The sequence below is a fragment of the Eublepharis macularius genome, chromosome 7 (assembly GCF_028583425.1).
Source record: "Eublepharis macularius isolate TG4126 chromosome 7, MPM_Emac_v1.0, whole genome shotgun sequence".
NCBI lineage: Eukaryota > Metazoa > Chordata > Lepidosauria > Squamata > Eublepharidae > Eublepharis > Eublepharis macularius.
The window spans coordinates 34,880,543-34,894,450 of NC_072796.1; positions in this window are offsets into that span (position 1 = coordinate 34,880,543).

Genomic DNA, 13,908 nt, shown 5'->3' on the forward strand with positions numbered 1-13,908 from the left:
ACGGCTGGATCCATCACACCAGAGAGCAGCGTGCAGACCCACCGGGCGATCCAGAGGACTCAGCAGGAGGCGACTTGCAAGGTGACACGACACCGGCAGCAGATGGCAGCGGCCCTTGTGAGGACATCCAAGCATCGCAAGACTCTCCAAGAGCAACAACACAGCCTCCGGAAAGGGACTGGAGGACAATTTTGAGGCCCCGGACAACTGTAGTTAGGACCTGCACAGGACCTGCACAGCAGATTGTCTGGGGATGAGATGTTTTCATCCTGCATCCTCTGCAAATTGGGGCCTTTCGATATCTTTATCAATGGACGCATGGACCAGTTAATGCACAGAGACAATGCATGGTGACGATTGGACTCTCTAAAGTATTGCCTCCACAAGAATGTTTTCAGTTTCCAGCATGCACAAGGCGGGGAGGGGGCTGCTTTGACGTGTCCCATGGCCACTCCCTTAATTGCAATGTGACATATCCCTTAAGACATGAGACAGGGAATGTGGAACTACCTGCAGGCTGGTTCATGTTATGTGGGGCTGTCACCTTTTTTTATATTCCTAAGTATTCTACGGGGGGACCCTGCACCATTGGGGGACTAACGCCATTACTGGTCCCCTGGAAGGGAGAGATACACAGACCATTGTACTCCCGCACTGGCAGGACTGCTTCAAGATCTTCCAGCAACAGAGGGAGAGACACTACGAAACCGTATGGCTGTTGACTTTTTACTTTTGATATCCAACCATGGTTGTGAGGGATTTGAAGGACTGTGCTGTTTAAACCTGACTGACCACTCCCACACTGTCGAATCCCACATCAAGAAGTTGCAAGACTTTGCAGCAGAGATTTCCATGAATACCAGCTGGCTTGATGATTGGTTTGGATGGGTGGGAGGGTTTGTTTAAGAGGCTGGGGTCAAGATTTAAAGCCATACTTGTTTATGTTGCAGCAGGGATTTTACTGATAGTATGTGTATGCACTTGCATTCAATGTTTTCCTCTTATTATTTCTTGTGCACACTGTTTCATTCCAAAGCCTACACCACAGGCCATGGAAGAGCGTTTGATAATGATGGTGCGCCCGTTTTTGTGAACAAAATGAGCACAATGACCAGGATGCAGATGACCGGGCTGGGCCTCCATGTGGTGGTACCTTATAGTTGTTGAAATGTACAGTGTGCCACAGTAACATTTCAACAACACGAAAAGGGGGGTCTGATGGATATAGAGTTGGAGGATTTTTATATACTTATTTTTATATACTAAACCTATGCTTTTTCAGTATTACATCCTTTGCACTTTTTCTATGCTTAGGAGCCAAAGTAGTACTTGTAATGTAACCTGTAAGAATTTGACACTTGAAACAAGAAGACTTGAAACTCTGTAAGAACTGGTATACTTCTTTTAGGGCTGCAATTATATTATATGTTATATTATTCTATAGATTCTAATAGAAATCAGTACCAGAGAGCCTTTTGTAGAAAACTGATTTGATGCAGCAAGCTGGTTTTGGCCACCTGTGATATTATCTTCCTTAAAGCTGATAAGAAACTGGGGAAAAGGACACGAATAGGAAAACATCCCTTCCTATCCACCAGAATGAGACTCATTGGCGCCCTTGAAAGTATTATGCCCAGAAGAAAGTAGGTAAAAGGTTAGACTGTGTCCTTCCAAAATGAGGGCAGAGGAAAAAAACTGTGAAGACTGGAATTCACCCAAATAGAGAGGCCAGCCCAGAATTGCATCTTCAAATCAGAACTGACCCTAGATATGTTACGAGCCAATAAGATATCAAATATTAGAATACTGTAATATTGTTATGATTATCTGAAAGTATTAATTGCCTGTATTTCTATTGTAATTTTGATGAGCTCAGGACACAAGGAGACCACCTACTCCTGTGAAAATAGGCTCCTCCATTGTTTAAATTAAACAATCATATATTGCTTCATTCTACAGGACTCCGTGGTGTGTGTCTCTTATTGTGATTGGCGAGAGGGACACCTAAGGCACAAGTTTGTGCATAACAAAAGGAACAATAGACAATCAACCAATAACTCTAGGCTCAATTTATGCCCCAAACTCCAATCAAGTAGACTTTTTAGAACAAACTTTTACTAAATTACGCGACTTTCAGATGGGAGAAATAATTATCGGGGGAGATCTCAATTATATCAGCAATTACAATTTAGATAAATCACACTATAAACACCCAAATTGCAAGAAAAAACGAGATTCAGAATTACCATCTATGTTAAAAAAATATTTATTAACAGACATTTGGTGAACGATGCACCCGAATGAAAACGATTTTACGTATTTTTCATCCAGACACAAAACCTACACTAGAATTGACTACATTTTAACAACGGAAAATATAAAAAACAACATAATTAATTCACAAATTGGTAATATCACTAACTCAGATCATGCTTGGGTTTCATGTCTATTATCTTTGAACTCTCAAAGAGTCCCTGAAAGACACTGGACCTTTAATAAATCCCTTTTACAAAAAGGACTCTCTACTAGGGAAATTGAAAAATCCATAAATGACTACCTGCAAGACAACAATTCACCAGAAATATCCCCTCACATTAGATGGGACACCCTTAAAGCAGTCTTGAGAGGACAAATAATATCAATTACAGCCCACACAAATAAAACGAAACAGCTACAAAAGAAATCGATTTTGGAAAATATCTCTTTATTAGAAAAGCAACACAAGGAAACAGGAAGTAACAAGATATACCATAAACTACTACATGAACGCAAATTACTGGAGACCATAGAGACTAGCCACATCCAAAAGAATCTATTATATTAAAACAAAAAATTTGGTTTCAGTCACCCAAGCAATTAAAACTTTTGGCATGGAAAGTAAAAGAAAGGAAAGCATCCAAACTTACTAAGGCAATTCAAGACAAAAAAGGAAATATTTTGCACAAATCGACAGATATTACACATTGTTTTAAGGAATTCTATACTAAATTATATACCTCGCCTAACCCCCTATAATTACTAAATAACACAATCTCTCCTCCAGAAATACAACCAACAATTAAAAGTTTGAAGAATAACAAATCAGCTGGCCCCAATGGCTTTCCCTCAGGATTCTATAAGAAATTCAGCATAGCCCTAACTCAACCGTCAACTGAAGCATGTAACCCTCTATTAAAAACTGGCGATCAACCTCCTACTTGGAAGGAAGCAAACATAATAGTTATACCAAAACCAGGTAGAAATCATCTTAATCCAGCCTCATATCGCCCCATCTCATTACTCAATCAAGATTACAAAATCTTTACCTCCGTCATGACCCAAAGACTCAACTCAATTATAAAGGACTATATCCATCCGGATCAGACCAGATTTATCTCTGGAAGGGATATAACACACAACATTCACAAAACTCTACTTATTCTCTCCACTTACAAACACTATGACTCAGAATTAATACTGGCATCGCTAGATATAGAAAAAGCCTTTGACACACTTGAAACAACATACCTACAATCATTACTACAACACATGAATTTTGGTCCCAAATTCTGCCAAGCCCTTCAAACTATATACTCACAAGCCAAAGCCAAAGTGCAGGTTAATAATACATCATCACCAGAAATAAACCTCATGAGGGGAACCAGACAGGGATGCCCACTATCACCACCCTTATTCACAGTAGCACTAGAACCCTTAGCAAATGAAATATGAAATGACTTAAAAATCCATGGCGTTAAAATTGCATCCAAATCTATTAAAATGAGCATGTTTGCAGACGATATGCTTCTTTATATCATACAACCAGACACACCATTACAACAGCTACAAACAATCCTTGACACATTTTCACAAATTTCAGGCTTGGAAATCAACATACAAAAATCACTGCTACTGCCAATCAATCTTTTACAAGCAAATAAAACTAAGCTTTCCTCAAAATTTAAATTTCAATGGACTTACAAATATTGGGTACTAATGGACTAACTGTTTGGGTACTAACATACCAACTAATTTGGACCACTTATTGAAATTCAACCACACACAAACAATGCAAGAAATAAAGAAATTAATCTTGACATGGAACAAACAACAGCATAGCTGGTACTCAAGATTTCATCTGATTAAATCTTTTTTGCTTCCCAAAACAATATTTTTGTTTCAAACCATTCCTGTATCTATACCACACAAATTAATGAAACAATGGCAAACAATCTTTAATAATTTTTTATGGAACCATAAACAACCCAGAATTGCATTTCACATATTACGACAGAGTCCTCAAAATGGGGGCTTCAAATATCCAGACCTTGAACTATATGCACACTCAGTCCATCTCTCTATTATATTACAAATACTAAGATCTAAGGAAGAAACAATTTGGTCACAGATATCAGAGTCATTATACTCCCCTTTGTCATTTCAAGAAATTCTTTGGAGCACTAATCGCCTTAGACCAACACAAACTGATAACAACACACTTTGGGCAAGTCTAATGAAACTATGGGACCACTACAAAACCAAACTACTCCCACCACTATCACGGTATTCAGCTATTCTTTTTCAAGAATGGTTTCCACCAGGCTGCAGCCTATTAAACCGTAAGCAATGGATCTTTTTGAAAAATACAAATCTCTTAGACATATCTTCCCAATTGGGCCTTTTATCAAAAACTGATTTAGAAAAGAAATTAAACACTACTATCCCCTGGTTTCAGTACCTACAATTGGTCAATATGACTAATAAAATACATTTAAAAGATATCATATCAACACCCAAAACAAACTTTGAAGACCTCATAGACATGAACACTCACCATAAAAAGGGCTGATTTCAAAAGTCTACAAAATCATTATACATTTGCATAAACCAAAACATTACGCCTATCAAAAAAAATGGCAACAAGACTGTGACACACCAATATCCCAAAACCAATGGAAAGAAATTTGGTCATCTTCTACTTTAAACTCAAAAGCAATAAACATAAAACTTCAGTCATTTAAAATCTTAACACGTTGGTATCTAACCCCTAAAAAACTTTCTGTTATCACCTCAAATTATTCACCCATGTGTTGGAAGAAATGTGGAAATATCGGCACGTTTGCCCACCTATAGTGGCAGTGCCCTAAAATTCAAGCATTCTGGGAGATATTAAAGCAAATAAAATTAATAACAAATTAGGACATACCTTTTGAACCTCAACTAATATTCCTAAACCTTTGGCAAAATACAAACATACCAGTCTCACAACGTGATTTAATAAATAACTTACTTGCTATAGCAAAATTGTCAATAGCTTATTTCTGGAAAAACCAGTCCCCATCAACATTGAATCATTGGTACACAAAAGTGTGGGACCAGCTTATAATAGACAAAATAACTGAGAATCTTTCTGCTAATTCATCGACAAGCAATTACTATGAAAAATGGTGGTCTTTTTTGGATGATGTTGATAAAACTGAAACACTTCCTCCTAACCATCTATATCAGGATATTTTGAAAATCTAGTACTATAAACTAAACAAGTTACTTCGGCATCTGGTGAACGCTACTTATACTTAACAATTATAGACTATAGTAAGCAATTGTTTTAAATGTTTTTTTTTCTCTTCTTTTTTCTTTTTTTGTAACCAGCAATTTTGTATAACTGTTATCTCACTCCCTGTATTTGTTGTTCAAGTTAATGTTGTAGTTATTCTTTTGTATTTAATAAAAGTTAAAATGTTTAAAAAAAATCACAAGGAAGATGATTTCCGTTTCACTGTTTTATTTTTGGGCCATGATATACCAGAACGCAGCAGAAGGAGAATTTTGCTGCAAAAGGAGTCTATGTGGATTCATAAATTACAGTCTCTTAAACCCAAAGGTCTGAATCATGAAATCAATTTAGCATGTTTCATATAAGCAGGAGGTCCTGACCAATGTTATACCTTTAAATGACAACAAGGGTTTGGATGGATGTCTCTTTAAATTGGGTGCGAGGGCGGGGCTGAGGGCGTCTCAGTCGCCGCTCTTCATTTGACTACTTGATTTTTTGACTGCGTCAATATTCAATCCAAGATATTTTTGATTTACCTTGGTAATCTGTAAGTATGCAATGTATTTTTTTTATTATGTATGTCTCGTACATTGTAACAAAGGTTGGTATTTCTGTATTTTGATTTTTACGTTTGTTAACAGTGAGTTCCGTTACCGCCCCGGAGGAGGTCTACCGATGAAACAACAGGTAGCACTGCCGGCCCTGTTTGTCGGGCGGAGAGCGCCTGGCTGGCGTCTTGAAGATAATGATCATACCTTTTGAAGAGACGCACCCATATTTGGCGAAGGGAACGGAGTCCTTAGCCATTTCACACACCGGACGGCATTCACTTGAAGTTTCCTTATTGGGACTATTTCAAAACGGTTTACCACACCGTCACGGTTTTGTTCATGGGACATTTACTTTTGAATTTCACTATAGCGGTTTGAGGCTGCATTAATGGCGTTTATCATTGTCTGTTTGGCTGTTTCTGATTTCCTGTGATAACAATGCCACTGTGCCATTTAATTGTGTCATTGTGTTTACATTAATTTAATTTGCCTATTTCCTTCACTTGTAGGTTTGTACCTATTGTGTTTGTCTTTAGCAGTGAAGGTGCCCACCATATAGTACTACTACCGCTCCTAATATCAGCTGGGTTAAGGTGGGGGTGGGCAATGCCACCTGCTCTGCACTGAATACCAGCTGTGTTAAGGCGTGGGGAGGGCATTGCCACCTGCTCCGCTCCTGTTCCCTGCCTGGGCTTCCCACCTTGGCATGTTTTCTGGAGTGATATAGTGAATTACCTGGGCTGTCCTCTGTGACAATGCCCTCTGGTGGTGCACCAGGGTATAAAGTGAGTTAAGGTGTAGGGAGGGGGGAATGCCTGCCTGCCCGCTCTCCCCTTTCTAGATCCCGTTGTATTTTTTTACACAATGGGCTTTGTTTCTAGTTAACTATGTAATGCAATTTGATACCATTTTTTCCCCAAGAGACTTTCATGAAATATGCCTTTGAATCACCTAATTACTGGGCAGCTCTAAATTTAAATTTAGCCATACTGAATGGTTTGTTACCTGGTGATTGCCCAGGCCAGTTTACTTACTGTTCTGGACTAAAGCACTCAACAATCGATTATATATTGATTTCCAATGACATGCGTGATAGCGATTTTAAATTGAAGATCGGTGTAAGAACAGAAAGTGACCTCTTAACTTTAGTTGGGTAGGGACTTTAGGACCCCTTAAGGATAGAGATGGGATGGAAATTGGTATAACGGAGCAGCTTGAGAGGATGAGAATTAAATGGGGTACTCAGCTCAATGAGAAATTTCTCATCTGGACACAGACAGAAGAAGGAAAATTAATCTCCCATGCACTAATGGCAATTGCAGAAGAAGAGGTTACCTTATTAAAATCATATAATTTGATTATCTCAAAACTCACATTTCTTTTATCAAGACGTGGTAGTTTTAAAGATTGAGGAAAATCATTTTTAAAAAATGGTTTGATCTGAGTGTGTACAGGCTAAAATAAAAATCACAGAGTGCTTTAAAGCATTCCAATTAAATTCCAACCCAAACACAGAATCTGAAATCCAATTAAGGAAGAAAGAATATAAATTAAGGAAGAAGGGAGATAAAAAAGACAGCAGCTGCACACCTTATGTGGAAGTCACTTATTATGGCTACCAAAAAAAAAAGATTTTTGGAAAATGATTTCTGGTACCCAGGAGAATAAAGCTAATACCATGGCAAGCACAATACAAGCGGGAATTTGGGAAGGGCATTTTACTGTCTTGTATGAGGATCAACAATATGTATCACCTTTTGCCAATTCCTTAGAAAATATACCAACATGGTCAGTCACAGTAAGCAGCTGATATTGCAGCTGAGAAATGGGAAAGCCCCGGGAAATAATTTTAGTGTAGCAGAACTCCTCAAAGCATACATATAATGGTGGGCTCTGATATTGGCCAGTCTTTTTTTTACATATAAAGATTTGACAGCTCAAATATTAAAGGACTGGGGCTTGTCAGGTTCTACCACATACACCATGGTGCTGTATGCCAGTGCAACTGACTTCGACTCTGTGAAGCCATTAGGGATGGTGTATAGCCTTGCTCTGTGTAAGGAGGAGGTGTATACCTCACCCTCACTCCCTCTCAACCCACTTGCAGGCCTGCTCAACCTGGCTGACTCCCAGCTGCTTCCTCCTGCCTCCAGCTTCCCAAAGCTTTCACCCTCCTCTCCTCCTCCTTGCTTGTTGTTCTTTCCCTCCTCCTTCTCTCTCCTTCTTCCTCATTCCATCTCTCTCCTAAATAACCCACCATCCTCCTTCTCCCACATCCTGCTCCTAACTCACCACCCCACCTCTTGTGAGAGAACTTCCCTTATATCCCTTTTCCCATCCCTGGCTCCACTTGCCAACCAGGCCCCCAGCCCTCTAGCCAGGACCCTAGCTGTCTTAGGCAGCCACACCTGTGGTTGCTTTGCTGGATGCTCTGAGCAGCCACACCTGCGCCTCCTTTGCTGGCTGCCGAGCCTTCTCTGCTAATTGCCCCAGGCAGCCCCACCTGTGGCTGCTTGTCTCCCAGTCTCACCTGGCTCTGGCTAATCCCTTCTAGCCTGCCTGCAGCTTGGGACGTGGCACTATGGTGCCTTGGTTGCCTTCCCTCTACTACTGGAAAGGTTGTTGGCTGTTTTGCTGCTGGCTGGCTGTCCCTGCTACCTCTGGTCTGGTCCCCTCCTGGTTGTCCTCCCTCTCCCTGCCTGGGCTCCTAGCCTCCCACTGGAGGGTAGGGCTAGCTGGCTTCCACCTGCCCCTACTAACCCTCTAAGGCTTGGGTGCTTCTTTCCCTCCCTTGGGTGCTGGAAGGTTCTGGCCCTGAGTGTCTGTTGGGGTGGCTGGACAGCTGTCTCCCGGCTGTCTCCTGTCCCCTCCTCCCAGCAAGTCCGGGGGCTGCGCCTCAAACCCCAGACAGGGCTTTCTTATATAATGCCCATATATAAGAAAGGGAGTAGATCTGATCTGAATATTTAAAGGCCTATTAGTCTTTTGAATGCCACCTGTTAATTATATTCTAAGCATTTATGCCTGAAGTTGTGCAAGTGGTTATATCAAGAGAATTTATTAGAAATTGAACAAGCAGGTTTTACACAACAAGGCTACTAAATTCTAGACCATTGTTTAGTCCTATATTATCTTATCCACAAATATGCAAAGTCTTCCAGGAGTCATCTATATGCAGCATTTGTGGATCTCAGGGCAGTCTTTGACATTATTTCATATGGAAGGTTATGGGCAAAGTTGGGAGATACATCCATGGACAAAAGGTTGTTACATGATTAAAATCCATGAGAATAATCTTCAGATAAGATATACACAAGATGGTAAATTATCCAAAAAAATTCTGGTCCAAAAGGGAGTCAGACAAGGCTGTCTCCTTGCACCCTTCTTATTTAACTTCTATGTGAATACTTTGATCCAGTGTCTTCACATGAGAGATGTTCACACTCCTAGCCTCTCAGGAGGAAAAAAGGTGCCAGTTTTCGTGTATGCAGTAGTATGCCAGTTTTCGTGTATGCAGTAGTATGCTGTACTACTGTCACAAACTCTTAAAAAATTTAGTTATCAATGTGGTATAGAATTGCTAACAATTAATTATTCAAAAACTAAAATCTTACATTTTAGCAGACACTTTAGGAGGGTTAATTGGAAAATCAATGGAAATACCATTTATCAGCTTAAAACATTCCAACATCTAGGAGTTACCTTTACACATAATGCTAATTTTATGACACATACAGTTTCACCAGCCAATCCTGCAGAAAAGAGAGCTAACTCTATTCTTAGCCTTTTTTGAGAAAGAGGGTTCAGGCTTTATACCTGCGGCACTAAAGCTTTATCTCAACTTTTATATTGGTCACAAATTGGTCTGATTTCCAATGTTAAGACCCTTGAACTAGTTCAGTCCAAATTTATTAGGTCTTTGTATAATGCACCTAGATGTACCTCTAATGTTGTTCTCAGACAAGAAGCTGGTTTACCTAGAGTAGAGCTAAAATTTTGGGAATACGCAATCTGTTATTAATTAATGATACATCTTTTAACCCGAAGGGTCTAATTCCCCTTATTTTAGCATCTTACCCCTATCCCTTATGGTCAATAAAGATAGTTGATAAAATTAGAGCGATCAGTTTGAATCCTGGAGATCTTTTTGATATGGGATTGAATAAAACAAAAGATCTGATTTTAGAAAAACAGATTGACATAGAGTTTCAAAATGATGAAGCAATGCTTCCCATACAGTAGTTTAAAAATGTGGCCAAATTATGCAGCTGGCTGAAGGAGGGGCGGGCATTGCCACCTGCTCCACACTTAATACCAGCTGGGTTAAGGCACAGGGAGGGTATTGCCACCTGCTCCACTCCTGTTCGCTGCCTGAGCTTCCCACCACATCATGTTTTCTGGAGTGATATGGTGAGTTATCTGGGCTTTCCTCTGCAGCAGCACCCTCTGGTAGTACACCAGGGTATAAAGTGAGTTGTCTGAAACACGCTTACTCAATTTTATAGTAAGATAAAATCCCTATCATGAATTTTAGACCTCCAGCCTGCTATATTCCAGGATATGAGGGTTAATGATTGTCAATTTATTTTTTCAATGTTATCTAGAGTTTTAAAATCATCAGAGATACAGCCATTAAACTTGGGGTGAACCCTATTATTTGATGTAAGAGGTAAAGCACATGGTTTTTTTTCATTAAATCCCTCCTTATTTAAAGTTCCCTGTAAGGCTGGCAGATGGGAGGGAGGCTGTGCTGTTTATCCCTTCTTCACAGTTCTGCAAACCCAACAAAAGGGGAGGACTGAGGTATATGATGTTCTTCTCTTCCACACAATCCAAAGTATTCCATTCCATAGCTTTCAGGAATTCCTCATCTGGACTCCTCAGGCCATAACAGGTGCATATCCCTCTAATATGTCAGCATGTTTTGCTGATTTTTGAAGTTTAGACATCAGCCCTTCTAATCTGACCATAATTTCTGAGCACTCTACCCTTGGAAGGTCAGTAAAAGATGATAGTAGGTCATGCTCCACAGAATTCTCCAACTAGGTATCTTTCACAGATGGTATGGCTGATTGATCAATCCAGTTGATCAAATCAGTTTCTGCAGAGGTTGTTGCCACTGTTGCCAAAGCAATTACTGCCTGTCTTTCAAGCTCAGCAGCTCGAGACTTATAGGAGTAACTTGGGAGGAGAGGAGAGATCTTTGCATTATAGAAAACTCTAGTTGGGAATACTCCACTTTGTTTCAAGAGCCACCTCTGTGACATCGGCACCCTTTTCATTTTAAAGGAGAGATGAACTTTTTGCATCTGGGCAGGGCTGTTAAGAACTTCAACTGAGGTCAGATGAAAAAAGAGGGGCACTTCTTCAGTAGGGTACTTAAATGCCTTATTACACGTTTTTTGGAAGGCCAGTTCATTATTTGGCCTTTATAAGGACAAATAATTATACAAGTTTTATGATCTTGTAGGGAAAGGGCATAGGTAGATGTGTCTTTCAGCTCCTTTTTATCCCCACCGATCACTTGTTGGCAACATTGAGAGAGATCAGCAGAAGATGTTACAGTATATTTCTTTGGGGGTCCAAACTGCCACTCGTGGTTTTTAATGCCCACTTCTTTGTTGTAAGAGGAAGTTTTTCTAGAAAATCAGACATGTCCTTTAAAGCTTTATAAGTATAATTCTCAGTTCTAATCATTAGATTTAACATATCAGCCTGCTCAGTGAAGTTTCCAGCTTTGTAGCCTTCTGCCTCCTCCTTTTCCAGCAGTAAATCTTTCAACTTTGTATTCTAGCCAGGCTGTTCCAAATTAGGATCATAATTGCTGAGAGTCCAGGGGGGACTTCTAGAATGGCGTGGTGCTGTCATGGCAGCTGTTATGAGCTCAGTGCCATGATCTTCCTGACTCCTTGGGACTCGAGGATTTGGGCCCCCAAGAGCCCCCCACGGAGAAGGGGGCAGGCCAGAGCAAGGTGGAAGAGCTCAAGGGGACTGGCAACCTCATGTGTAGCCCCCACACTGGCTCGAAAGGCAAGGACCGAGGAAGAAGCCTATATGGCTCTCAAACTGCGAACTCCGGGATTTTGAATAAGTGAAAATAAAGCGAGGATTCCTGATGAGATAGAAGTAAAGACAACTGAGTGACCGAAAAAGAGTGATTCTACTTGACATCTCTTCAAGTAAGAGAATTGTTTATGGCTTTATGAGAGCTAACCAGCTTGATGGGGGGGGGTATTATTCTCTGGAGAAGTGGCTGCTTTGTGAACCAGGGGACTGTCATTGAAGAGTGATTGCAAAAAGTGTTTTGCTGGAAGACAGCTGGGGAGCAAAAATCTTTTGAACTATAAGCAGCGTGAGGAAAGTCGTTTTTTACCTGTTTTAAGAGATCTTTGATTGATCATCTGAAAGTAAGTGAATAAAATGGCACTCTTTGAAGGGATATTTTCAAAGCTGCAGCAAATCTCTAAGCTGATGGATGGCATATTAAGAAAAGCAGAAGAGACACTTGGATGGAAATCAGATAAGGGCACTGTGATTTATGTCAAATTAGAAAAAAAACCTTGAGGGAACATATTTATTTGAAAGAAAAGTAGAGAAGAAATGACAACAAAATGGAGTAGAAAATCAGGCTTCTTCTGTGAAAGTATGAACGGTGGAGAAGAAGGGGGAGGAGCCTGGAAAGAAAGCTGAGAGGAAGAGATCTAGTGTATTGCCTCTGTATGAAGCAAAAAGCACACAACGTACTTCAATTAAGAAATACATCACAAAGAAGAAGAAAGACAATCAGAGACATAGCAATGTACCCATCAACACCTTGCAGAAATGCTTGGAAGGCAAGAAGAGCTGCTTATGGTTGATTGTCGGAAAGAAAGAGTTGCAACACTATTCTAGAGGGAGAAAGAAGAAGAAAGAAGATGGAACTTAAATCATGATCCAGGGGCTTTAATAACTGGAGTAGAGGGAGTGGGGCAAAAGGGTTCTTGGAGTCTTCTGCTCCTCTTCTTATCTTTCTTTTTACTTGCCTTCTGTTGGAGCTCTTTTTTTCCCTTAAATAAAAGTATTTTAGGAAAGAAGGAGCCATAATATTATTTTAGAGTGAGGGAGAAGAGGAACAAAAATGAAATACAAAGTACGACAGGTCTTGGGTGTCTCTTATTTCCCCACTTATTTCTTATGTTTTTAATTGGGATTCCTTTTTATTTCTTTAAATAAAAGGATAAGAATGATTTTTATAGGTTAAGCTAAGTCTGCCTATATATTTGCTTGTTTTTCTTCTGCCTTTTTATAATGAAAATACAAGTATTAAATCTTAGATGGCTTGAGATCTGATATATTAAAGATCGAGGGTAGGCTGTTATAAAAATTTCATTGTATACTTCTCTCCTTTAAGAAAATATTTAGTTAATGACATATCCAAATAATGGGACGGACAATAGAATGTAATGATGTGGATGTTCACTTCTATTTTCTGGGTTTTTTCCCCTTTTCTCCTCTCTGTTCTATTTCTGGAAAGACTAAGGGCTTAATACCCTAGGCTCAAGAATTAAAGGATCGAAATGTGCCTTAAGATGATGCTCACTTAAAATATAAATAATTGTTAGAAATAAGAAAGGGAACTGAAATTTTGTATGTGCAATATTGGAAAAAAGAAGAAATACCAGAAATTGAAGAATGGACAAGAAAGCTGTTGTACATGGCTGAAATGGACAAATTGACTAGAAATTTGAAAGTGCAAGATCCAGAACATTTTTGGAAGATTGGAAAAAGTTCAAGGAATATTTGGAAAAAAATGGGATGTTAAAGGACAATTGTAGTCTTTGG